Raw genomic sequence first — 27,715 nt, 5'->3', positions numbered from 1 at the left:
GGTGTGATTGGGCTTTGTTGTGTGTTCTAGTTTTTATTTGCCTAAGGTCACAGGGTGTGTTGAAATGCAAGATTCTCAGGAGGCCCTGAGCCAAAAGGCCGACTGAGCCTAAGAGGGTGCAGTGATGCTCGCCCGATGGGCATCTACCACCACGCCAGACAGCGAGCTCCTGGCCAGAGCTTCAGCCACTCAGGAGGTTCCCAGCGGTCTACATAAACCTTTTCAACTACAAGGCTCTTGATTCTACTTCATTTCCCATATGGGGAAAAAAGTATAATAGTATTTTTGAGAGTTAAATAGAATGTGCCATGAGGTCTTGCTTGCAGGATGCCAGGCATATATTATGTGCATTCACGGCATACAGAAGTGCTCATGCAAATCGTTAGCCATGCAGTGATGACCGTGTTTTGTAGGATGAGGGGAGAGAGAAGAGCCTCAGCAGTTACAGAGGCGGTTGAACCCTGGGCTCTAGCTCAGACCACTCTGAACCAAGGTCGGTCGCGGTGAAGGTGTGTGGGGAGGGGTTGACCCGGGGCTAATGAGCATGTTCTCCCTCGAGTTCGTGTGGCCCGACTTGGGCCATGTCCTATCCAGATCGAGGGCACCTTTTTCTTCCCCGCGAAAGCAATGTCATGCCCTTCCTGCCCAGATCTGGCCAGAGAGCCCTTCCCTCCCCCATGAGGTCTGAGTGGGCTGCACTCCTGCTGTAACAGAGCGGTGGCCTTAAGCGACAAGACTACTTAAGTGCCCAGCACAGCGCCGGACAAAGTAGGCTCGATCTTTAAGCAACAACATACAAAAATAAATAAATAAATGAATAAACAAACAAAAATATGTATTGCTGATCCATCAATTTGCATGAAGACTCAGTAGCCTTTACTAAGGAAGAAATTAGCCATCTTAAAAGCTTTAGGGTGATTTTTGACATTGCAAACAGTACCTAACATTCAAAAACTATTTAAACATTGGGCAGCCATTGGCTCAGTGGGTTAGCACCACCTTTGGCCCAGGGTGTGGTCCTGGAGACCCTGAGGATCGAGTCCGCACGTCTGGGCTCCCTCTTAGAAGCCTGCTTCTCCTCTGCCTGTCCTGACCCCCCGTCTCTCATGAATAAATAAATAAACAAATCTTTAAAATCATTTAACATTGAAGAAGAGGATTTCATTTATGTCAGAACCCTAGAAAAATATTACTGCCTAGAGTGAACAATGATTCTTTAAAGTCGAGCGACAATGGAGGCGATGATATGCAAATTATAGTATGTGACGTTATGGAGAGTTAGGTAGCCTTTAAAAAGTCTAATTATGGAATCCATGAAAAATTGTGGGCAAAATAAATGGTCAAATTTTAAACCAAAAAAATAGTACTCATCCTCTCTTGGAAATGCATTGGGACATGTATGCGCTCATGGGCTGGCCATATAGTGGGGTAGAAATGTGGTGGGATCGTCAGGAAAACCACAGTAGATTCCTCAAATATAGTCTTTTATGAACTGTTGTCTCTTACTTCCTTTTTAGTGTTGTTATTCTCACTTCACCTCCTTTACTGCAGATCACCATTTGACTATGTTAATAGATAGACACTTTTTGCTTGTCTTGTGCAAAATGTGTATTATTGTAGTTATTCTAAGGAGAACCTCACAATTAATTATATTAGCATCTTGTGAGAGTTTTTCATAAACATGAATGGGCACATTTTACAGAGCAACGGGATCTGTCATGTCGGCTGCAGGCAGAAGTCGCTTCCATTCTACACACAGCTGTGGATTACCATAACTTTTGTGTCCCTGCCGAGTGGTTCATCTGTGCCTGAGGATTTAATGAACAATAAAAAAGCAAATAGCTGGTCAAAGATACACATTTTATTTTCTCCATCTATTTTTTTTTTTGGAATTTGACTGAATAGTAGGTTTATAGTTTTCCTAAACACCAGTTTATATTATATTTTAATGCACATCTTTTCCTGTTTTCAGAGAATTTGGAATGTTGCTCACTGCATTTCCGAGCTCTTTGGAAATTTGTACACTAACTAAATAGAATGTTCTGTGTGGGCTTTTGACAACAGTTTGCTGGTAGGGAAGCATCTCAGGGTATCTGATTAAAGTAAGCAAACCAATCCTAACTCAATCAGTATTCTCAGATATACATCTCATTGAGGAAACAAGACATAAGAGGATTTTGTCCATCCTTCCAGAATGAGGACTGAGTCCTTGAGTCAATAGGAGATTCAAAGTAAAGGGGAAGCTGACGACTTCTTTCCTCTTCTTCCTCTTTCTTTCTTCTCCTTCTTCCTTCTTCTCCTTCTTCTTCTCCCAGATTAAAGCTTTAGTAAACAAAAACTTCAGGATATTATTCAAATAGGCTGCTCATTACAACCAGTGTCTCACCAGAAGTTGCTGGATCAAGAGCCTTTCTAGGAAACTTGTTACTGTCCGTGGTTATCTAGGTGGAGACTCAAAGGTAAGCGGAAACAAGGACCACACAGACTAACCCCTCGACCAGCGACCTGGGGAGCACGGGTCAGTAGTGCCTACACCAGTATTGTACTTTGCTTTGTGCAACTTTAGTCTTTATTTTTGATACCCTTTTTTGTCAGGATTCAAGGCAGCTGTAGTTAACAAAGGTGTTTTGTTTTCCTTCCTTCCTCTCTCCTTCCTTCCCTTCCTTCCTTCACCCTTCCTTCCTTCCTTCCTTCCTTCCTTCCTTCCTCCCTTCCTCTCTCCCTCCCTCCCTCCTCCCTCCCTCCCCAGAGCTTCTTTTTATAGTTCAGGGATAAGAACAGCATTATCTCCAGTTAATACTGTAGCTGTGCGAGTTTCCAATAGAGTGGATTATTATTTTAGAAGAACAATTTGGGGATACCATACAGTGAGTTCAAGGACACTGATGAAAGCGATAACTGATTTCATAAACATAGTTATGTGGCACATACGTGATGTGACTAAAATACGTGAAGATGCTGAACTCTCACAGTATTTTAAAACCTAATCTCTTAAAGAAGCGTTGAATTTAGGTAGAGACATTTATCTCCATGTACATCACTGGACTCTCAAAAGTAACAATTTTAAGTTTGGATGAAATTATAAGATTAAACTATTTGAGTATTTCTCAAAAAAAAAACTAACAACAAGATTTTATTTACTTATTCATGAGAGACACAGAGAGAGGCAGAGACATGGGCAGAAGGAGAAGACAAGTTCCATGCATGGAGCCTGTGGGACTCGATCCCAGGACCCAGGGATCCCACCCTGAGCAGAAGGGAGCAGATGCTCAACCACCTGAGCCACCCAGGCGTCCCTATTTGAGCTATTTCCACTGTTTAAAATCTTCTGAACCAAGAAAAAATAAAACTAAAAAGAAGTATAGATAATAATTGATATAAAATATTTTCTGAATGCCAAATGCTTATTTTTAACCTGCTTTATACTTGCCTAAGGATAGTTTTCTAAAAGTGAAATGTAGATATTATAAAATATTTTGTTCTTTAAATAGAAAAACAATGTGTTACCCAAGCTGCCACGTTTCCATTCAAGTCTACCATGCTGGACCTGTTGGTATAGCATTGTTGTGTAACAATTTTGCAGACATTTGTATCTTAGAACAACACACACACACACAGTATTACCTCACTAGCCGTAGAGTAGCGGGCCCAGGCAGGCCCCACACAGCGCTATCATTGAGATGTTGGTGGAGTTCATATGAAAATAGTCTGTTTACAGGTTCCATTTGGGTTATTTGGCAGAGGTGGTCTGGTCCTGACTCTATGACTGAGGGTCCTGGTCAGTGGTTGTGTACAGAAGCTAGGATGCCGTTGTTTCCTTAGGCCCCATGGCCTCTGGCCGATTGCTTCCATGGTTCCTGGCTTCCTCCAGCCAGCAGAGAGCTCTCTCCGTTATGCGAGCAAGAAAAAGCCTTCCATTTCTCCCGATTGGCATTGCAAGATTGGCAGCCCGCCAGCCTTGCCATATCCCACTGGGTATGATGTAGGGATTCCCCAACCTTCAAGCGGAGGGTGCGCAGCCCAGCAGGTGGGGGGACCACGCTGGGTGACTCCCTGCCTAATACACCACGGGTGGTCACAAAACCATAACTGTGTTAGCATGTCGTAACTTAATAAAGTGATTGAAGTTCTGATCAGAGCAATATGTTTGAAAATCAGGGATCCTGGAGTGGGCGCCTTGATTTGGCGCCTGCACCTTTGGCTCAGGGCGGATCCTGGAAAGCCGGGATCGCCCACGTCCGGGCTCCCGGTGCATGGAACCTGCTTCTCTCTCTGCCTGTACTCTCTGCCTCTCTCTCTCTCCTCTCTCTCTCTCTCTGAGTGTGACTATAAGTAAATAAATAGAATTTAAAAAAAAAAAGAAAAAGAAAAATCATGGACATTTCAATATGTAGAACTATGCTACTTTATCAGAAACAACAATATAATAAAACTCTACTGAAATCCAAGCAGGTTGATGGAAATAGTTGAGACACTTGATCCAGGGTTGTTGAAAAAAAGAAAAAAAAAAAAAAAGATCAGAGTTGGGAAAACTTACAAATAAATGAAAAAGTTAGAAGAAATCTCAATGTAATCTGAAAGTTTGTCACACAGAGGTACTTGGGATCACATAAGTTGTGTCTACCATGAATGAAAAGTTTATACAATTTGTTAACGGCATTTTTTTTTTTTTTTTTTTTAGGAGTAGGTAAAAATAAAGCTTCCGTTAGGTTTTGCTGTTTCCTCACCTTCATAAAATCCTGGGAAGATTACTAGAGCATCCTAACTTGAACCTAAAGCCTATTACTGAGATAGTGTGTGTGTGTGTGTGTGTGTGTGTGTTGTAAAAGTACATGCACATACATAGAAGCATCTCAGTGAGCACTGATGGGATCATTTTGGTCATTTAAGTGTTCTTTATGGTGGACCTCATGGTGATAGGGAAACAAAGAGTTCCACAAATCACTGTCTCCTGCCCATGGGAACTTGGAAAGAAGCCTCAGTCACTTTACTGACTTTAAAATGGTCTCAGTTATCTACAATTTCTAAAACCACTTAATTTTAAATTCATACACATTTTATAGTCCTTCAGGAGCCTTACGCTAAATACTTTTCTTTCTTTCTTTCTTTCTTTCTTTCTTTTCTTTCTTTTTCTTTCTTTCCTTTCTTTCTTTCTTTGTTTTGTTTTAGTGGTTGTTTTGTTTTGCTGGTACTTTTTTTTTAAGATTTTATTTAGTTTTGTCTGGAGAGACACAGAGAGCAAGAGAGGCAGAGACCCAGGCAGAGGGGAGGAGCAGGCTCCAATGCAGGAGGCCCGTGCGAGACTCAATCCCAGGTCTCAGGATCATGCCTGGGCCAAAGGCAGGTGCCTAAACCGCTGGGCCACCGAGGGCTGCCCTAAGCTGGTACTTTCTATGCCAGAACCAACATTAGATACATTTGTGTAAATATTATTTTAGATGAATCGCAAAGGTTTGCTGTAACTCAGAGGAAGTACTGAGTTACCCAAGTTATCTTTGACCCAGTAACCACTGATTGAGTCCATTTCAGGCAAGTTTGGAGAACAGACTTGTTCTCAGATTCATCGTGATCTATCGGCCTTCCTGTCCTTCCTGCCTCTACTCTCTCCCCCAGAAGCAGTGACTGACCAGCATGTTGGGGAAACTGCCATTCAGTCAAAGCAACGGGCTTCTCCAAACAAGACTCTGGGGGCCAGGGGCACATTTTCAATCATTCCTGTAGCCAGAGAGGCTGCTTGTCCCCTACAGGGAGGACGATAGCAACACAGAGTTCTAGCCTCCCATGGAGACCCACTGGGTTTACCTCTCTGACATCCCACAGCCACCTTGGACAGGGCCACTGCCAGGCAGCTGGATCTTAAGGAGTTATGGGAGTTGATTTATTCCTTGGCAGGTGACTTAGATCCTCAAAAATGTGTATTATTCCCTTGAATCGCATCCTGCTAGAGTGAAGGAATTAGAACCTTTACACTTCGTTTAAAGAGCTTCTAATTTCATGCTAACAGATCACTAAGTATATTTTGGAACAAGGTCAAGTTTGCCTCAGACTCAACTGACAGGACAGGGTAATTCTGCAGTTAATGGAAACAGCGAGATAGAAAGCGGGGATACCTTCCAAAGACTCAGACTTTTAACTACACTCTCATTCAGTTTCGTTGAATCAACTCTACAGAGAACCTTAAATAATTGAAAAACTAAACGCATTGCACTAAAAGGGACACTGGCAGCCACGAAGCGATATTTTCTTCCTCATCCAGATGACAAAACTGACATAAGTATGGCCATGCTAAAGAGTATGGATTACACTGGGGGATCACGCTTCACATTTAGGGTGTGAATATTGTTTGGCTTTTACACACACCACAGAGTCTCTTATTTGAGATCACGACGAGGCAAGCCTTCGATTCCAGAATTGTCAGGAATAACTGCAATCTTAATCACGCTCTTGTCAACATTCTCCGTTAGTAGCATGATCTTAGATCGGACTCCTCTTAAAGAGTATGAGTGAAGTTAAAGGAAATGTAGATCCAGTCTATTGACAGCATCGTTTCCCTCTCCGCAATTCTCATATGATCCTGAGTGAGTCAACGAATGCCAATTCTGGAGAAGTTCATAAGGGATGTCCCAGAAAGCAAAGAAACTATGTAAATCCTCTAAAATTTAACCATTGCTATGTTAAATCCATAAACAAAGTCCAATAAGAAATCATCAACCTGCAAACATATTTATTAAAGCAGCTGAAATCAATGTCCTGGGAGAAAGTGGTTCATCCACCTATTTGCATGGTATGAGTACCACAGTTTCAGACTGCTACTTAACCCATAGCTCTATCTGAAATGATGCTTCATGTTTCTTGCTCAATAGGAGCCCTAGGGAGGTGCGGGAGGCACAGGTGGAGGACCAGCAACAGGGTAGTAAATAGGACAAGGTGAGGAGGCGCACAAGAGAGAGCGGGTATTCCTCAAAATGGTGTGGATCGTAGGAAGAGGAAGGCAGGAAAGCGGTGATGGACAAGGCAAGGGGTAATGCTGTCCGTTACTCAAGCATAAACCCCCTTGGTACAGTGAAAACAAATGTGGTGGTTCCAATCAGTGGCTTCTGCTCTTTAGAGGACATGTTACCGACCAACCATGAGATGTGATTAGCGGCATCTACAAATAGAGTTCAAGAAGCCGGCTACGGACAGAGCAGATACCTCTCTGCTTCAATCTGATCAAACACCTGATCCTTTCTCCTGAAAAGTGATGTTTCTTGATGTTTTCTCTGACAACTCATCTTTTAAATAATCCCCAAATGCCCCCCAATGCCCCCCCACACACATGATGGTTTGAGAACCTCTGTCAATTTCAAAAATCAATGATAAACAGAGCTTCTCGGACGTATCCTCACTGTCACCCTCAGGACTCCTTGGACAGAAGGAAGATCTTGAGTAATAATGGGGCATAACTACATCTACGATTCTCATTCTTCGTCAGAAGTCTTTGTTTTTTTTGTTGTTGTTTTGTTTTCTTTCCTCATAGCACCAGAACAAGTCCACTTATTGATCCCAACTCGGTACGTGATCTGAAATTTTCTCACCATGGTTGTGGATTGCCGCGCTCAGATCCTAAACTGATAGAGAAGCGTGTAGGCATCTGCTCACTGTGTCCTGGTGGCTGTTGTCTACCAGGAGATGGACATTATTTTTTTAAAGATTTTATTCATTTATTCATGAGATGCACACTGAGAAAGGCAAACTGCACAGGCAGAGAGAGAAGCGAGGCTCATGCAGGGCCCGTCTTGAGAACCGATCCCAGGTCTCAGGTTCCACACCCTGGGCCAAGGCAGACATCTCAACCCACTAGCCACCCAGGCGTCCCCAGAGATGAAGGACATTATCCATATACCTAGACATAACATTTTACAGACTTCCAATTCATATACTTGCTAAAAAAATATCTATCCACTTTTTAATCATTATAAGGAGAGGCTTGATAATACTATTAAAAATTATTTAATTTATTAATATTCCTCATTCCCTCTCACAATGAAGGAATACACCTTCATATTACTGATTCATAAATAAAATATAATACAAAAAATCATATAAATTTTATAATTGTATAAAATTATTAATATTGATTAGTCGATAATCTCTTGAATTGACCCCAAATATATGTCTAATCTAATTTCATCTAAAACAGGATCAAACATTAAAAAAAAAAAAAACTAATCAAGTTACGAGCAAAAGACATGGCTATATTCTGCTAGCCTGCATTAAAAGCCTAATGTGAATATGTGGAAGCGGTACTTCTTTTTAATGTTAGCAGAACTTAGAATTGTAATCGTAGAACTAAATTTGAATTTGCAACTAACTGAATCCAGGATAAGCGTATTTTGTTTTGTTTTTCAAAGTACAAGGCCAATTAGTCAGGAAATAGATCTGATGAAGCAAATTTAGTTGATGTATCCTCTATCTCAAATATTTTAAAGCTTTGAGGGTAATATAAGAAGAGACCTTGCATTCTTAATCATACTTGTTTGTAATTCATGTGGATAGGAAGAAAAAGGATCTGTGGTGATACATAAGAAGGCTCCTTCATCTACAGTTACAGTTTGAAACATTATTTGTATAAAATTTTCCTTATATTGTTATATTTCTTTTTTAAATGAGTTTCAATGAAATATATGTTGCAAATGCTTCTACATTATATATTACAGGTAGAAGTGCCTGAGGTTGCTGGAGGAGGTGGTGGGGGGATGGGGTAACTGAGATGGGCATGAAGGAGGCACGTGATATGATGGCACTGGGTGGTAGTGCAACTGATGAATCAACTAATTACCTCTTGAGTAATAATAATACACTATATGACCTTACTGAATTTAAATAAAAATCACAAAACATAGATGTAACCAAATCTTTGTGATAAAATACATCTGAACATTTGCTTTGCGGCATTTCTTTCTAACAGCATTTCCACATGATTAAAAGGTACTGTTTACTAGAAAACTACGAGAAAAAGCGCAGATTGTCCAGAGGTCACTCTGTTCTCATCATTGAGGTGTACGTATGATTTAGTTCATTTAGTGGATTATTCCCTTTCCTGGGCAGTTCTGTGTTAACATTCTCGGGTTAGCCGATTTCCAGAAGCAGTGCATTCAAGCATAATTCAGTGATGCATCGTGATTAACATTTCACAACTCACTGGTATCGGATTTATCTTCACACAGTAATACTTCATTGTCAGGAGTCAAAAGAGATGAATGAAGACTTGTCTAACAGTTTAGATAACATGCTTTCTTCAGAATGATTTTTTTATTTGTTGTAACTCCCTCCAATCTGCATACTTCAGCAGTTTCCAATTCTAGGAAGCATAACTCTAAGTCTGTCAAGATAAGTGCATCTTCTACTCTTAATTCATCAAAGGCGGTAAGATAGTCCTGTACAGGATGATGAAATGGCAGCACTGCCAGCTATAAAGCGTTTAGGACCACAATCTCTATATCAAACTGTACCCGAACAGAAGAATTAAGGTTTCTCTTCACATCTCATTCTCTCCCAAACCAGCTCCAGAAGACATAAACAAACTGAAAGATACAGAAAAAAAAAAAAAAAAAAAAGATAAATAAAATCACTGTTGTTCCCAGCTATGTCTTTCTCCTTTCTCCCACTTAAATACAAACACTTTTCAAGATGTCTGGACCTCACTTACAGCTCTAACAGGTGAATGTGGATTCCTATCCCTATCGGGAACATCTCCTGCCTCTCATCCAGGTCCTACATCCCCAATCTTCTCCTCCCTTCAATTAGTATTTCTGGAACCTCTGGCTCTGTCCACTACAGGGCGCCTTGCGTTCTAGACCCTACGCTCCTGGTGGTCTCCTGTGGCTCTGCTGTCCCCTTCCAGCCTGTTAGTAGCTCTTTTTCTCTCCACCTTTAATTTAAAAAACAAACAAACAAAAACAAAACAAAACAAAAGCAGTAACAACACTAGGTCTAGCCTGAGCTCTCTTCTCAGTGATGAACCCCTACCGTCTTGGGGATCTGTCCTCTCAGCACATGGATTTGCCAGGAGACAACGACTTCCAAGCTTTCAGCTAGACATATCTCCATCCAGCAATGTGGCCCCATCAAGAATACAGAGCTGTACCATTGAGTCTTCCCAGGGCATGAGCAGCAACTGCTTGCTTCAGGCTGCTGAGATCTTTGAGGTCACTTGTTACACAGCATTACTGTAGCAATGGATGACTGATACACAAGTTGCGTGGTTTTAATATTTGACCAGTCATCCCACTTCAGTGTCCACATCCCTTAGAATGGCAGTTGATCATTACATTTTGTCAGAATCTCCAAACATTAGTTGAAAATTGAAAGAACCAACTATTTGGTGCAATTATCAGTCTCACCACACTGGTATGCATAAACAGGAAAACAATAATATAATGATCAAACACATAAAGACAAAAGTAATTGTAATTGAAACCATGACTTACCAAGTTTGTATATATTACTCCATATACTGTTCATGGTAAACAGATCAAATTAGAAACACAGTTAGGGCAAGGTTTCTTTACTTTTTCACTTCAACATATTCATATGATAATGCTAATATAACAAGCAAAATGCCAACTGATATAGTAAAATGATAATTAACCGGAATGAATACAGATATCTCCATTTGCATAGAGGTGTATGCAATTCATACTTTCTTTCCTCACATCCACAAAAGTTATTAGTAGAGTAAGACACAGAAAACTAGTTTTCCCTCTGAGGATTTTCACCAGCTGAGTCTGAGCTGGGCTTAGTGAATTTTGTATAGGCAAATGAGTGAAATAGTAAGAAATAGATAATATTCTTCTCATCCAAATGGATTATCCATGTTTTTGTGGGTTAAAGAAGATTAAGCTACCCAGCTAGAATCCTCCGGAGGTTCAGAAAAAAAGAATATGCATTTGTAAATTCCACTCTAAGCCTTTAATGAGGACCCTTTTAAGTTCCACTGCACAACAAAGACACCGTGCCTTGGATGCTCACATCTATTCAGTATCCGGAAAGACATCAAAACAATAAGTATCCCAACTATTTTCAATGATTTATACCGAACTTCTTAAATATCTCTTAATATGTACTTTTAATTCAGTAAGAACAGACACACTTCTCATTAATAGATATTAGCTATCAAATAATATTTTAGCAAACTTCAATTGAATGGAAAAATAATTTGTTCATGTATTCATTCAACCAATGCATTGCGTGCCACACTTAGGACCTACTATGCTCTTTCACTTCTCCTAGTGTATGAACCTAGAAACAATGAGTTATTTCTGGGATTACAGAGAGGTGAGTCTCATCATCACCCTCAGGTACTATTCTGTGATTATAAAATACCTGAGGCAGAATTGGCAACTAGATGAGAACATGACACCCATCTCTCATCAGTGTATCAGTATTAGAGGATATTTTAAGGAGATCCCATCATTTGGGAAGTCCACAGTCAAATCCCCCTAACGTAGTTTTTTTTTTTTCCTAAGATTTGTTTATTTATGATAGAAATGGGGGGTGGGGAAGAGACACAGGAGGGAGAAGCAGGCTCCATGCAGGGAACCCGACACGGGACTCAATCCCGGGACTCCAGGATCCTGTCCTGGGCCGAAGGCAGGCGCTAAACCGCTGAGCCACCCAGGGATTTCCCCCCTAATGAAGGTTTTGAACGAATCACATATGATGTGTATCATCACCAAGAATAGGCACCTGATGGTGATACTGCTTCCCTGTCTGCCACTAATTAAAGGAAGAGCTTCTGTAAAAATGTCTTCCATAATTTAACTCAAAAGACCAGCTAAAATTACAAAGAAAATATTCTCAACCATACTTCCCAAGAATTCAAGCAATTCAAATTTCAAATGTCTTTACTAATGCTCCTAATGCTCTGGGCATAGAAATCAAAGATATAAAGTACAGATTAGTCACAAGAAAAAGCTGTCTCGAAAGACAAATCTGATTTATTCATTTAATAAACATTTGCTGGCACCATACAGGTCACTGCTGTTGGGAATATAAATATGAAAAATATAAATATAGTAGCAGAATTTCTAATGAGGAGGATATTTTCTGATGAGTTATAAATTCTTGAATCTACGTCAATACAAAGAAATGAGAAAGTAGAGTTTGTTAGCATTTATTCTTCACATTGTGACTTTGGCATTTTCCCTTATATCTCTTACTGAGATAACAATTATTATTTTAACACAATGAGTATAAAATCAATCCTGGAATGGCAGGACTGATGTTATCCTATCACGAGTGTGCTTTTACAGTTTGTATGCATTGTAATGATTTTTGCTACCTCCTTCCAAAGTTAACTTTGTATTTATATTTAAATTGCTTTGCAGTATCACTAGTCCTTTGTTCTAGATTTTGCTGGTTGGGCCTAGAAAAGTAACATCAAAACTGGTTCCTTAAAACTGTCTTCTTTTGAAAATCTTACCTTCAGACTGCGTGTCAATTTGACAAGAAAGGTAATATGGGATCTCCCTTTTAAAGTGAATCACATCACATTGTTTAATTAAACTGCTTTTTAAAAAAAAAATAAAAAATAAAAAAATAAACTGCTTTTAAAAAATTTTTTAATTTAAAAGTTGCTAACAAATGCATGCCTAAAGCAGTTTATAAATTATACTCCGAAGTTTAAAAGTTTTTAAAAATATTCTACACGAAGATGGAAAGGGAAAAAAAAAAATCCATGCCACAAGAATGCAAAAAAATGATCAAACACAACAATCTATAACATACTTCTGGATCCTTGCTACCTGTGACTGTCAAATAGATACGTTTATACGATACATGGCACAGTCCTTGCTTAGAAACTATGCATATTTGAAATTTTGTATTTGACTTTTTAGAGAACATGCCTAAGGATTCATAAATCAGTATGTGATACTCGATGTTGGTGTCAAAAGACCACATTTGGTTCAGTGTAGGAAGCTGTTAAAATGTTTACTACTTCAGTCCCTTTCAAGTGTTCTCTTTTGCAAACCAACGCCCACACTGCAACTATCCTGCCTAGACGTGACCCTTCTCCAGAGACCCGAGAGTATAGCCTTTGACTTAGAGTGTTTATAGGAATCAAAAACACAAAGTATAGAATAGTCACAAGAAAAAGGTGTCTTGACTTAAAATGTTTTCCGTCCTCCCCTCAGACCCAATACAGACCCAATACAGAGGGATCCTGGTTGAACGATCACTATTTTCTTTTGTATTAGATGCTGTGATGGTGTGAGCTGAGAGCTGCCAACAGCCAACACAAGGATTTCGAGAACAGAGTCCACTAGCAGAGGAAGTAAATGAGGAGATGCACCTCAAAGTCATGCTAGAGTCTTAAATCCTTGTGGCAAGTCAGATCTACATCTCTGGGTTTTCAGTTACATAGAACAACACGTTTCCTTTGTATTCCTTTGAATAAACTAGCTTAGGCAGAGAGAAAGGATCCAAGGAAGAGTCTAAATAAATAGAAAATAGAAAGAGAAAATATTGAAATATCTTAGCAAGGCAGGGATGAGGTTGGCAGTACAGGCAAACCTGGGAGACAGTGGGAGTTCATCCCGGATTGTAGTAAAGCAAATATCACCATAAAGCAAGTCAAATGAATTTTTTGGTTTCCCACCGCATATAAAATATACAAGTTATGCCTACACAATGTTGTAGTCTATTAGATTTGCAAGGGTATTTACTCTCTCTCTCTCTCTCTCTAAAAAAAAAAAAAAAAGTGCATACCTTAATTAAAAAAAAAAAAAAAGAAAAGCCTTGTTGCTAATAAATGCTAGCAGTCATCCAAGCTTTCTGGGAGTCATAATCACCAATCACAGATCACCATAACAAATACAATAACTAAAAGTTTAAAATATTGCGAGAATCACCAAAATATGACCCAGAAACACAAGGTGAGAAAGAATGTTCTAAAAGTGGTGCAGAGAGCCGCAGGGTTCATAAACCTTCCATCAGTAAAAAACACCGTATCTGCCAAGGGCCACGAAGTGAAGGACAATAAAACTACACATGCATGCTTTGCAGACGAAGAATAAGGTGGGAAAGGGATGAAGAGCTGCAGCCAGAAGTGGAAACAGGAAAAATGGGTTGGTTGGGGGATGTGTATCTCGCCAGAAATGATGAGGACCTCCAGGGAAGGATGATGAGAGGAGGGTTTGGTTCTCAAGCTGAGAAGGAGATAGAACTGATGGGAATCCCAGAGCTGACCCTCAGGTTTTGAGCTTGTGCCATGTGGTGTTGGTTGTTACTAGTCACAGAAGCAGAATAGAGGTGAGCAGAGGGGAGGTGGTAAACCTACCTCACACTCAGTGAGCCTGAAATACCCATGCAATGTCCACAGGTGGTTGATGGTGCAGACCTGAGCTTGAGAACAGAGGTGGAGGGGTTGGTGGTAAGCTGGAGCTGTTGGGAGGGAGGATGCTGGCTGCAATCTGCAGACAGAACTGAGCTAAGCATTTAAATGAACGGTGCATGGAGAAAATCAGCAGTGGGGTGAAAGAAGGGAAGAGGAGAACAGTGAGGAAGTGTATCTGAGCACATGAACTTGTAAGATGTACCTAAAGCAAAAACTGCCTGAAAACCCAACGTGAAGAGCATGTGAAGAAATAAGATTCAAAAACCAAACTGCAGTAACGACAAAACAAAGGAGAAATGTGTGCCGTGCAAATAAAAAGACAGAGGTTCAAAGATGAAGGAGTGGTTGGAAGTGGGTAGGAAATATCAGAAAGGGAGACAGAGCATGAAGACTCCTAACTCTGGGAAAAGAACTAGGGGTGGTGGAAGGGGAGGAGGGGGGGGGTGGGGGTGACTGGGTGATGGGCACTGAGGGGGGCACTTGACGGGATGAGCACTGGGTGTTATTCTGTACGTTGGCAAATTGATCACCAATAAAAAATAAATTTATTATTTAAAAAAAAAGGAAGACTGCATTTTGCAGATGATTCCAGGAAGACGATGCCTGGGGGGGGTCCCTTGGCTGCAACGGGGAGCACCCTGTGGGGTGGGGAGAAGGACAGGCTATCACCCATCCCAGACGAGCAGTGGGGGTGCAGGGCCCTGGACACAGAGCATTGGCTTTCATAATTCACTGAACAGGGTCGCTGCCGGCGAAGTCGAATTCAAATGTATGCGCCTGATTCTTCACAGAATCAAGGACCCCCTAGAAAACTGGTCATTTCCCATCTGTGACTCTCAAGAAGCAACATCACTTCCCTCAAGAAGAATCCTGACGACCACACAGGATAGGAGGAAATGAGAGCGAATGTCCCAGAAATCGTGGCTGACTTTTACACCATGACAAAATAAGTCCCTGGACCATGGTGGGTGGCTTCAAAAACATTCGTAACTTAAAATCGATTTGACAACCAAGACATTTTATAACGTTTACAAGAATCTCTGCGATACGGCCCAAAAAAAAAATAATAATAATAATAAAACCGCCCCAAGGCATACTCTTTGTGTGAATGCTGTACTTTATCCAAAAATCTTGTTTCTATTTTGTTCCTTGTTAAATTCCTACCCTGTGACTTGCTGAAAAGCTGCAGGAGAGAGAATTTCCTGATGAGCCAGGGAACAGCTCTTCCTTCCTCCCAACATGCTGTCAACATCCCTGTTCAACAGTAAATTGCATTGCAGCAGAAATAACTGTGAAATGAAGCCGTGTGTGTGTGTGTGTGTGTGTGTGTGTGTAGCAAAACGTAGAGTCTCGAGATGACTTTAGTAGCTGCAAATATAATTCACTGAAAAGCAACTGATACACACGTGACAGCTTTCAAAACCAAGTATTTCCAAAGAAGTAATGATTACAATCATCAGTTTACAGAAAGCAATTGATATGTTTCTGATATCCTGTCATCAATAAAAGATATTCCAGGAACATTTTAAGTTTTAGATCCAAGTGTTTATTGTTTTAATTAATTAATTATTTATTTATTTATTTATTTATTTATTTATTTGATCCAAGTGTTTAGATACAAATCCTTACAAACCAATCATGGCTCAAAAGCCCCTTTTCTTCACTTGGTTTTGAAATGCAAATTTGAGATATTAAGATGTAGATTGATCCAAAGTACTCATCTGTCACCCCCCCACACAGTCAGCTCAGCACGGAAATTGAAAAAAGAAATATGAAACCACGAGGACAAAGAAGTGGCAAAAGAAAATGCGTGATTGCGACAAATTTGAAAGTAGAAGACCAGAAACTTATTTTAAAGCCAAGTACAAAAGATTACATGGCAAATGTCAGAAGTGAGGAGAGCCCATCGACGCCCCAGAATACAGGGTGCGGGGATCTCAGCAGAGGAAGTGCCAGGACAAGCAGGGGAGGGTGCTGGTGCCAGCGGCAGATCCTATGCAAGGGTATCCGGTTCAGTGCCTGGGGTCCCTCCTCCGGGGCTGAGCAATCGTCCCCGAAGCCTTCCCTGCCCCACAGCCCAGACACTGGAGTGTTTCCTGAAGATGCTGGCACTGAGCCCCGGACTCTGGGTCATCAAACACAAGGCCAGGTCTTTGCTCGGATCCCTGACACCTGCTGACAAGCCCTGAGCAAATATGGGGACCACCGAAGAGTGCTTCAATGACTCACTTTAGTGACACACACAGACACACACCTATCTGTTCATAAAAATTCACTCCCCTCTTCTGTCCAGAACACACTTCAAAGGTACAAAAGTGCATATCTTAAGCTCCCTGGTGATTTAAAGCAGCCATGTGACTGAGTTCGAGGCAAAGGAACATCAGAGCAAACCCATGTGTCTCGTCCAGTCCAGTCTTGACCCATAAAATCCCCTTTGCATATTGTTCTTATTTTCCATAGGGGGCTGTGTGGACGACAGACTTGGAGAATATTTTTTTTTTAAGATTTTATTTATTTATTCACGAGAGACACAAAGAGAGAGAGTCAGGGGGAGAAGCAGGCTCCATGCAGGGAGCCCGACGCGGGACTCGATCCCGGGTCTCCAGGATCAGGCCCTGGGCTGAAAGTGGCGCTAAACCGCTGAGCCACCCGGGCTGCCCAAGATTTGGAGAATATTTGCAAATCATGTGTGGACGATCATTCCCCAGACCCCCCACAATGTCCCGTTGACATAAAAACCACCTGCGACGGCCACGTGAGCAAAATAGAAATGTTGAACAGGGACGTGTGAGGGTCCTGCACACCCTAACTGATAACTTCTCCCCCGTGCGTGGGGAGGCATGAGACCCACCAATCGCTCAGTCTCTGGGAGCACGAAGCAACACACGTGAGAAAAGTGGGGGCAGAAGGAAGAATCTTACAGAGGAAGCCAAGGAGGCTTCATTACGCAAATAAACAGGGCTATGGCCACTACCTTTATAAAGATTAGAGAAGTCCATACACAAAAAGCAGTGAAGGAATCGAAGAGAACAAGAAAGGAGCTCTTGGAAGTGCAAGACATGAAGACAAAAACGGTCAAGTAATGACAAGGACAACTACCCAAGTACCTCCAGGCCAGCTGCCTTCCATCCAGTAATGCCCCCGACCTGCTGCTACGGTCACCAACGGACTCCAGCTGTGGAGGCCTCTGCTTATCTCCTAGTTCCTGTCACCCTGGGACCATCAACAGCCTTTGACACATGGGTCCTTCTAAGACTCGAGAGCCCCAGCGCTCTGTCCGTCTGTTCTTACGCATGTACACCCAGCGCCAACCTCCTTCTGAGCCCGGGGCCTACAGAGGCCTCTGATTTGGATACACTGGATTCCCCTCACGCACGGCATGACCATGACGGAGCCCTGAGCAGAATAAAAATGCTGAGGATGGGAGGGTTCCAGCTCTCTGCCCGTCTTCAGCCTGGGACACTGGGCTCCCCCTACCTTCTGGCCCAGACATCACCGGCTCTCCTGTTCTCCAGCGGGTGGCTGCAGATCTGGGACGGCGGCCTCGGTGAGTGCATGAGCTAACTCCTTAGAATCAATTGATCAATCATTCAATCAGTCAATCAATCTCCTAGGAGTCACAAAGACCTGTCAGAGAGGTCCTCCAGGGAGTGGGTGGCTGCAGATCTGGGACCTCGGCCTCCCTGAGTGCATGAGCTAACTCCTTAGAATCAACCGATCAATCATTCGATCAATCAGTCTCCTAGGAGTCACAAAGACCTGTCAGAGAGGTCCTCCAGGCAGTGCAACCAGGTGAGTCCAGAGCCAGGAGGACTTAATTAGGGGAGTGTGAAGGCTGAGCTTGTGACCTACAGACTCCACTCCCCCCAGCCCCGCAGCACCAGAGCAGTGGGATGGGCCCTCTATTTCCTGCATCCCCCAATCCCGGAGCTGTGGGGTAGCAAGGGGCAGCTCACAGGTCACTCAGAGGCAATGCGGGCGTCCATGCAAGTCTACATCCCGATGTGATGGAAACCAGCAACTGTCATGTTGGGAAAACAATGGTACAGAGCCACCAATGTTTCTACGAACTTAGGAAAACGTATTGTCTTGCACCCTTTGTGGAATCATTTGTGGAATTTAATTTTTTTAAAAAAAATAATAAATAGTGATAGCAGGAAAATAAGCACACAAAAAAGCCATGCATGAAAGATAGGAAAACGAAAATTGGAGAATAAAACCACAGCTTATTGTTGGCAGAGCATTAGCAAATTAAAGTAAGTAGAATTTATGGTATCTTAGTGCATTTCGAACGTGGATAGAATAAAAAAGGTGGTGATGATATAAGGTGATAAGATATAAGGTGATAATATAAAGCAGCCAAATGCTTAGGACTGTAATCGGAAATAATACTTTAAACAAATAAATCAAGACATAGCATCATACGCATATTATTTAGAGACAGAGGTAGAAATAAAGAAGAGACACCCCCTCCGCCCAGAAAAAAAGAGTTGAACAAAGTGGTGTGGGGCCTTAGAGAAGCAAGAACATATATTATTTTTTTTTATTTTTTAAATATTTTTAAATATTTTTAAATATTTTTATTTTTTATTTAAAAAAGATATGTATTTACTCATGAGAGACACAGAGAGAAGCAGAGACACAGGCAGAGGGAGAAGCAGGCTCCCCGCGGAGAGCCCGATGTGGGACCCCGGAATCACGCCCTGGGCCGAAGGCAGACGCTCAACCACTGAGCCACCCAGGTGCCCCAAGAACATATATTTAATTATAGGCAATCTGATTTTCTTTGACCATGCACACCTGTGCTTTGATTAAAACAAACATGAGCTCTAAGAAATTGCTTTGGTTTACCTGGTATGTGTAGAAATACGTATGTGCCTACGTGTGTGGGTTTAAAAAAAAATGAGGAGGAAATAACCTACACCCCAATGGCCACTGTTGACGGATATATGCATCGTCCCCCGTAAATACTAGAAATGCCCTTTGCTTCAGCATTACCTCTCCTACACAATATCTTCCCCTCGACTTACCGTTCTTTGGAAACTATTATTTGCGATGATAATACAGCGGAGCCTGATTACCCGAAGCTCTGTTGAATTTTCTTGTTCTTTACCCTCATTTATGAATAGGAAATAAGAACTCACATAATGTATGCTGTTCAGTATATCCTGAGTGACCAGTTCTCCATAAGCCTTGTAAAAATGCCTAAAAGCTTCGCTGTCATTTTCTGTAAAATATCAGCACGCCCATGTCACAATCGCTGATAGTCTGAAACAGAACATTCTGCTTGATGCACACGGCGTCGGACAGAAAGTGAGGTGTAACGGGCCGGCGGCACCTCCTGGATGCAGAAACTCATGCGGGGATACTCAGAAGTCAAGTTTACCCGGGGAGGGGCCTCCTCGCAGCGGTTAAACAGATGGCATACAGTATATTTAGTCCCTGCTACACCGTAGACACTCCGCAAGTCTTCTCTTCATTCATTTATCAGGTGGATTCAGAGACACATCAAAAAAAATAATAAGAAGAAAAAAACAGGGCAAAAGCATTCAAATCAAATGGTTGCATATATTCCTACATTGCTTTCCTCCCCATACAGCCACGTGGAAATCTGGTTAGCGAAGAGTGCTCGGTATTTAAAAATTCAAGGATTAGGGACACCTGGGTGGCTCTGTGGCTGAGCACCTGCCTTTGGCTCAGGGTGTGATCCTGGGGTCCCGGGATCGAGTCCCGCATCCGGCTCCCTGCATGGAGCCTGCTTCTCCCTATTCCTGTGTCTCTGCCTCTCTCTCTCTCTCTGGGTCTCTCAGGACTAAAATAAAATCTTAAATAAAAATAAGATACAGATTAAAGAATTGAAAGTTCAACTAAATTGAAATTTTGAGCCCTTCAATCATTTTCTGGCAACGTGGTTTATTTGCTCACCAGCGGCCTCACAGCCAGGGATAGCGCTGGCACTGGTAGGGCGGACGGTGTCATTTCTGAAGCACGCACGTTGTCAGGTGCCTTCCTCCGAGCTCGTCTTGGAATTCAGACGAGGAAGCCCACATTGACCTCATTTTTACAAAGTCCTGTTCCCTTCTCCGTGGCGTGACTTTTTCTCACTGAATCGTCCACGCTGGGGCCCTCCACTGCTCTCACTATGGGTAGTCACTCATTCTTTCCAAATTCCTGCCACCTCTGTCTTCTACAAATGGTTTCGTGTTGAGGGAGGAGGTAAGTCAAAGCGATCAAAAGTCCGGGTGGCTCAGCAGTTTAGTGCTGCCCTTGGCCCAGGTCGTGACCCCAGGGTCCTGGGATCGAGTCCCGCGTCGGGCTCCCTGCATGGAGCCTGCTTCTCCCTCTGCCTGTGTCTCTGCCTCTCTCTGTGTGTCTCGTGAATAAATAAATAAAATCTTTATTAAAAAAAAAAAAAAAAGCCACCACCAGGACCCAACAGGTGTGCGTGGCCACAGCTAGGGTTTTCCTGTTCCTAAGGAAGCCGGATGCGGGCCAGGGAGCCTGGGGACCCTGGGGTCGCAGGCCATGCTCCGCAGGGGACCACGCGGGTGGCCCAGGGCTCCTAGGGAAACACCAAATACCCCTCCAGCTTTTCCTTACTCCACAGAAAGTAATCCTCGGGGCAAACATGCAGTCGCGGGCCAGGCTGCCCCGGAGCCCTTACTATACCCTGGGTCCTGAGCTGGTTGATGCACCTACTAAAACACGCTGTGCAGAGCCCGGGGCGAGATGTGCACTGTCACCGAATTCCTGCAGCAAGATGAGGAGGAGACAAAATCCTATCAGAGCCTCCAGGTGAGGGGCGGGAGCTTGTCCAGGTGGGATCCTTCACTAGGGTCCTCACCGGGTCAGGGGAGGGAGGGGCTCCTACCCCAGATACCCCAAGGTCTCCCCTGTTCCAAGCCTGGGATCAGGGTGGATTTACATCCCCGCCCGGCAGCCTTGGTCCCCGCCTTGCAGACAGAAACCAGGACGGGGTCGCCAGGCACGAGGTCAGCAGCACAGGGGGCGGGCGCAGGGTGGGGGCCCCGTTGCACCTGCTGGCCTCCCTGCCTCCCTCGCTCTCTCTCCCTCATCTCTCTCCTTCTCTCTCTCTCCTTCTCTCTCCCCCTCTGACAGTGACTTAAAGACATAACAGCCTCCCAGCCCATTTTAATGAACCTCCTCTGGATTCCAGTGGTGTGCTGCCAAGGTGAAGACATCAGTCCCTCCAACCATAAAGCAAAAAAAAAAAAAAAAAAAGGAAAGTCAGTGTCCTTGGATAAACAATTTGCATGCCCATAAGGATCCAGTGATGCAGAAGCAGAAAGGCTCATTCTGGCCCCTGGGTGCAGAGCACAGGGGCGCATTCATCAGCGGCCGCCCGTGAATGGGGGGCCTCATCGCCCGCGGGGCCGCCCCCGGGCCCAACACTGCTCGCCTCTGTCCCAAACCCGCCCTTTCCCGGGGCAGGGGGATGAATGACTTTCCAAAGTAACAGGAACCACACATCCGCCGGGGCGAGGGGCGAGGATGCCTCCAGTCTAAAAGCCGAAAAGACGGTCACACCTCCTGTCAAGTTTCTTTTTTTTTTCTTTTTTTTTTTTTTTTTTCTCCATCAAGAAGCACAACAAACACGCTTTGAGTTTTTCCATTTACCAGTCCGGAGGAAAGAGTGATTGATGTCGCTTCAGTTTCTGCGACTCGCGAGGACGCCCCTCGCCTTGCACTCGTGGAGCTTCCAGAGCCGGGCTGCGGGCTGCGGGCTGCGGTGCAACCTCTCTGCAGCCGGGGAGATGCGGGGAGATGCAGGGAGACGGGGCCACGGAGCAGGGCGCGGGGAGGGAGCCCTCCTGCCCACAGGGGACAGCAGCCGGCGGCCTCGGCCTGAGAAGGGAAGGCCAGGCCATCGCATCGTGTACTTGGCCTTGCAGCTACCAGCCCTTGCAGATGCACTCGGCCTCTTGGCCCATCCTGCCCCAAACCCCCATGATGGGCTGACTTCCACAGGGGTGGCCTCCAAAGCAAAAAAAAAAAAAAAAAAAAAAAAACCAAAAAAAAAAAAAAAAAAAACACTTAGGGCACATGCCAGGGCTTCCAGACAAGAGTGGGTCCCTGAATGCAGGCCGGGCTTCCACGCTCCTCCCGTGAACCGCCAAGCGCTGTGCAGGGCTGGGCGCTGCTCCCTCCTGCTGGTCGCCCTGTGGCTTATTCACAGGCTGAGGCCAAGCCGCGTGTAGCCTGGCAGGCCTATGACTCTGCAGGTGGCGGTCGGGTCATTGAAGGTGCTGACTGCCCTTCAAGGCCAGGGGTTCACACACCCGCACTTGAAATCACTGCCTAACCCCCACCACCACCACCACCTCCTGCTCACACGCGTAAGGGAGTATTTGCAATACCTGTGTAAGGTCTCTGGTCCTGCAGCCACTCCGATCTAAGTGGCTCTAGGATGTTATTTAAAGTACTTGAGAGAATGAGAAAGGGGGGGATGGAGGAGAGAGAGAGAGAGCCTGCACAAGCCCTGGGAACCAGGCTCCCCCCACCCCTGAGCAGGGACCTGGGTGCAGGACTGGATCCCAGGACCCTGAGATCATGACCTGAGCTGAAGGCAGATGCTTGACCAACTGAACCCCCCAGGCCCCACCTTCCAGGATCTGATATAAATGAGTTATATACGAGCTCCATTTCCGGGGCTTATATCCTTGGGACTTTGCACAGAGACGCCACCAGCAGAACGCAATCTTGCTACACATGAATCACAGCAGGTTCTCGTTCTCCCTTGAAGGTGGCTTTGAGCAGTACTGAGGCCCCACACAGCCCCAGGGCACCTGCACGGCGAAGGGGGGGTGCTCCCTACGTGATGCCATCATTAGTTTCAAACCCACTTTGTCCATCACATTCCAGAACAGTGACAAAAAAAAAAAAAAAAAAAAAGCCTATGAAAGAAAGAAAACAGATCTACCTTCAAGCAACGTCTCGGTGGTAACAAGGGCAGTTTTGGAAAGCCGCCCGATCGGGTGCCACTGTTTTTCAGCATCGTAATTATCGTAATTTTAGGGTCTGCGCAGAAGCCACAGACACATGGAGTGACCACCCGGGGCCGGACACCAATGATCCCACAAGGACGGACGAAGTCTTTACAAAAAGAATAAAAAATAAAAAATAAAAAATAAGAAAAAATAAATAAATGGGGGAAAAAAATCAAGGATCAAAAGGAGTATGCCCAACGCCTACTCATAGCACAGAGTCCCACGCAAAATTAACCTTTCGGACAATACACTCACTCACTGCATTTAGAAGCAGTGCAGTCTCTTTGGGGAGATTGTTTTTCTCTGCCAATTTGAATCCATTCCTAGGTTGGGGTTCAGAATCCAACTTAAAACCCTCAGCTGTTCTTCAGCATTAAGGCTGCGATAAAATGTAGACGTGTACAGGGAGTTTCTGGGCCAGAGAAAAGTGGAGGTAACAGCTGGCTCATGAGAGGAGCTTTGTAGTATTTTATACCCCGCCAGTAGGAACAGAAGTTCCTTTTAAAAAAAAAAAATTATTTTATTTATTCATGAGAGACAGAGAGAGAGAGAGGCAGAGACTCAGGCAGAGGGAGAAGCAGGCTCCGTGGTGGGACTCGAACCCAGGACCCCGGGGTCATGACCTGGGCCAAAGGCAGGTGCTCAACCGCTGAGCCACCCAGATGTCCCGCAACAGAAGTTCCTATTGTCTGAAATCGTACCTGCACGTTTACAGCAAATGGGACGTATCCTCATCTACCCTTAGATATTCCCATTTAGAGGATCCCATTAACTTTTTTCTTGTACTTTTTTTAAGATTTTATTTATTTATTCACGAGAGACACAGAGAAGAAAGAAGGAAGAGACACAGGCAGAGGGAGAAGCAGGCTCCATGCAGGGATCCCGATGCGGGGACTCGATCCCAGGACCCCGGGGATCACACCCTGAGCCAAAGGCAGGCGCTCAACCGCTGAGCCACCCGGGTGCCCCAAACTTTTTAATTTTTTACACCACAATTGTAAAGTTTCCTGGTTTGTTCAGGAAGGCAAAGCCCACGCGATCAAGTGATTCCTGAAGGGAATCATTCATTACTCGACGCACACTGGCTTGACACACATGTCGTGACCAAAGGAAAAACGGTTATTTCCCTTGACGAAGAACAAGCAATAAGGGTCTTTTGCATTTAACTTCAAACTGAGGCTGGGTACCCAAAAAATGGCTGGGGGCGTTTTGCAGATGGCTTCGGTTCACGTCTGCCTGTCTGCCACCGAAGCTGGGTGATTAAGATGAACGAAACCCCGTGGCTCACACTTGGCACAACCGCCACGTGGAAACGCTAAGGAAAAAAGGTGGTCACGGGCACGTGGCTTAAACTCTGGGTTCTCTTATGCTGAGAATTTATGATCGTCAGCGTTCCTTTTAAAAGTAGGGTTTTAGGGATCCCCGGGTGGCCCAGCGGTTTAGCGCCTGCCTTTGGCCCAGGGCACGATCTTGGAGACCCGGGATCGAGTCCCATGTCAGGCTCCCTGCTTGGAGCCTGCTTCTCCCTCTGCCTGTGTCTCTGCCTCTCTCTCTCTCACTCTGTGCCTATCATAAATAAATAAAAATGTAAAAAAAAAATTAAAAATAAAAGTAGGGTTTTAGATCAGACGGGCACTAAGCTTATCAAATACTGGCGCTGATGGATATGGGTCTAAAACCAGCTCTTGGACAATGGAAGGTTTCATTTAAACCTCTTTATAAAAAATACTGAAAGTTGGGGCTCAGGATATTCCCCAAAGCAGGTAACAGTGAGATTGCAGCCGCTCCGGGCAGCCCGGGGGGCTCAGCGGTTTAGCACCACTTTCAGCCCAGGGCCTGATCCTGGGGACCCGGGATCGAGTCCCGCGTCGGGCTCCCTGCATGGAGCCTGCTTCTCCCTCTGCCTGGGTCTCGGCCTCTCTATCTGTTTCTCGAATAAATAACTAAAATCTTAAAAAAAAAAAGAAAAAAAAAAAAGATAGCAGCTGCTCTGACCTGCTGCTCTGACCTGCTGGGACCGGTTAGCCGGGAGGGGAAGGGTCGAGGACGCACCTGCTCACCGCCCTGCCCTTCGGGAGCCCAGAGGCGAGCCGGGCCCCACTCCCTGCAACAGGACACGCACGAAGCTGCATCTTTATTTCAGAGGCGGACGAGCACACAGTCATGGGCATCGAGTTTCTGAAATCTGAAGACTCGCAGGGAAAGATAAATGCACTGACTCACACTTAGCCCCGGCCGGAGAAGAGGAAAGAAACTGATGGAACAACCAATTTGCGGTGAAAAATGAAAAATAACTGCACGGAGCGGGGAGGAGGGGGGCAGAGGGGGGCGGTGCCTAGAAGCTTCAAAGTGCCCATGAAAGTGCCCGGGAGCGCCGCGTGCATCTCCTTTCCAGTTACCTGCCTCTCCGGCCCAAGGCCGCCCCATGACTGTCCCTTACGTGTCCGGTCACTAGATGGGACAATTGGCTCTGTGGGTCAGAGCCAGTGAGTCGGACCCGCAGCCAGCCCGCCGTGAGGCCGGCGTGTTGCACCCCGGTGCACCCTGCCACCCCCCCCCCCCCGGGTGTGCGTCTGCCAGGTCGGTGAGCACCTGCACCCTCCGGAGAGACCCATCAGGGCGCCGGAGCTCCTGGGGCCCCCCTTCCCCCGGGCCCCCCGAGTATGTTGGTAAAGCCAAGGCCACGAAAGGTGTCAGCACTACCTAGAGCGTCGCTTCTGCATTTTGAGGGTGACATCTGTCTGGATCCACGTTGCACTGGGTGAGCGTTCACAGATGCCCTGGTAAAGGGGCGCCTCTAGGCATCTAGGGTGCAAACGTCAGGTGCGCCCCAGACCCCAAGGGCCCGCAGAACCCGGGGCTGCTGATGGTGGGGCCCGCCTTAGCCGCTGTCACTCTCACCCGTTACCTCTGACCTCCACCAGCTGCCACTCCCGGAGCGAAATGACCCAGGACAGTGCACTGGCACACGCGAAAGCAAACACGGTGCCAACACCCTTGCCCTCCCCCCACCTCCACATTTTGTCAGGGAGCGAGAAGCAGGGACGGCGCTTGAGGACTAGGGTCCCCAAAACACATCAAGAGGACTAGGGTCCCCAAAACACATCAACAGGACTAGGGTCCCCAAAACACATCAACAGGACTAGGGTCCCCAAAACACATCAAGAGGACTAGGGTCCCCAAAACACATCAAGAGGCAAGGAGTCATAATCCAGAAGCCTGTGTCTTTGTAAATGTCACGTCAACATCTCAACAGAATTAGAGGACCCCATGCAGGGACCGGCGACCGTCATCGCCCCTCTGTCCTCTGAACAAGCCTGAGAGTGACAGCTCGACACAGACCACCCCCCCCCCGCCCCCGCCGCCACCTGCCCGGGGACCAAGGTCCTAACTTTCTCCCCGCTTGTCTCTGCCTTAAACCTCAAAGACGGAAGAAAAGGGGCGCAGGGAAAGAAAGAAACTCACTTGCCGGGTTAAAGTTTCATCCTGAGCCCACGTGAGATCACTTGAGATCACGCAGCAAGTTTTGTCACCAAGGCCGCGACCCGCAGCTGCCTTTGGAAACAGCCAGCGCTCCTCCCGGGCGTCCAGGAGGATTCCGGTCACAGGGGACCCCTCCTGCTCCTGGGAGGCATCCGGCTCCCGACCCGGTTCCTGGAGGGCCTCCGGGAGGCTCCTGGGCTGCAGAGCTGCAGGCACGCTGGCCTCCTGGGGTGTCAGCCGCCGAGCAGGGATCCGTCTGCCCTCTGCCTGCCACCCTTGGGTGCACACGCTGCTCCCGGGGCGCCTGCACCAGCCACCCCCGGCCTGCTCCTCCCGCACACGCAGGGGACAGGTGACCGCTGAGCTCTCGGCGTCAGTTAGCAGCAGGTGCAGCAGGTGCAGCAGGTGCAGCAGGTGCCGCGGCCCCAAAGACCAGCGGATGCCCTGCTGGCCGCCGGCGCCGCTGCTGAGCGCGGGCCCCTCAGCCTGCCTGGGATGCTCGCTCCTCTCCGGTGCGGCTGCTGTCACTGCTTCACCCCGGCGGCGCTGAGAAGTTTAGCAGCTGACGCTCCATGACAATACTGGTGACGCCTCAACGTAATCCCTTAAGCACCTTCCGCTCCCCTCATTCATTCTCCGCACCCCCCACCAGCCACTTTGTTTAAACAAACCCGCCCTCTCGCATTGAGCTCGGTGCATCTCCACACCCTCCCACCCCCTGCCCCGGGGCTTATAGAAACTTCCCGCACTGCACAGGAGCTAAGAAGGCAGGTTTCAGGTCGGGGAAAGAAAGCACAGGTAAGCGGCACCTGAGGGCATCGCGGAGAATCGCAGCATAAGAAAA

The 27,715-nt window shown here is 45.5% G+C and overlaps 1 protein-coding gene across 1 annotated transcript in view; it reads right to left on the bottom strand.

The window, feature by feature from the left end:
- Window positions 1-27,470, bottom strand: part of PCDH15 (protocadherin related 15) — a 906,505-nt gene extending 879,035 nt beyond the window's left edge. Inside the window, 1 exon segment of the mRNA XM_035706656.2 lies at window positions 26,854-27,470. The gene's annotated coding sequence lies outside the window, so the exon portion shown is untranslated.
- Window positions 27,471-27,715: the final 245 nt, after the last annotated feature.

This window comes from Canis lupus, chromosome 26, assembly GCF_003254725.2.
Source record: "Canis lupus dingo isolate Sandy chromosome 26, ASM325472v2, whole genome shotgun sequence".
Classification (NCBI taxonomy): domain Eukaryota; kingdom Metazoa; phylum Chordata; class Mammalia; order Carnivora; family Canidae; genus Canis; species Canis lupus.
The sequence above is the reverse complement of the archived record's forward strand: the minus strand, read 5'-3'. Positions and strand labels throughout refer to the sequence as shown.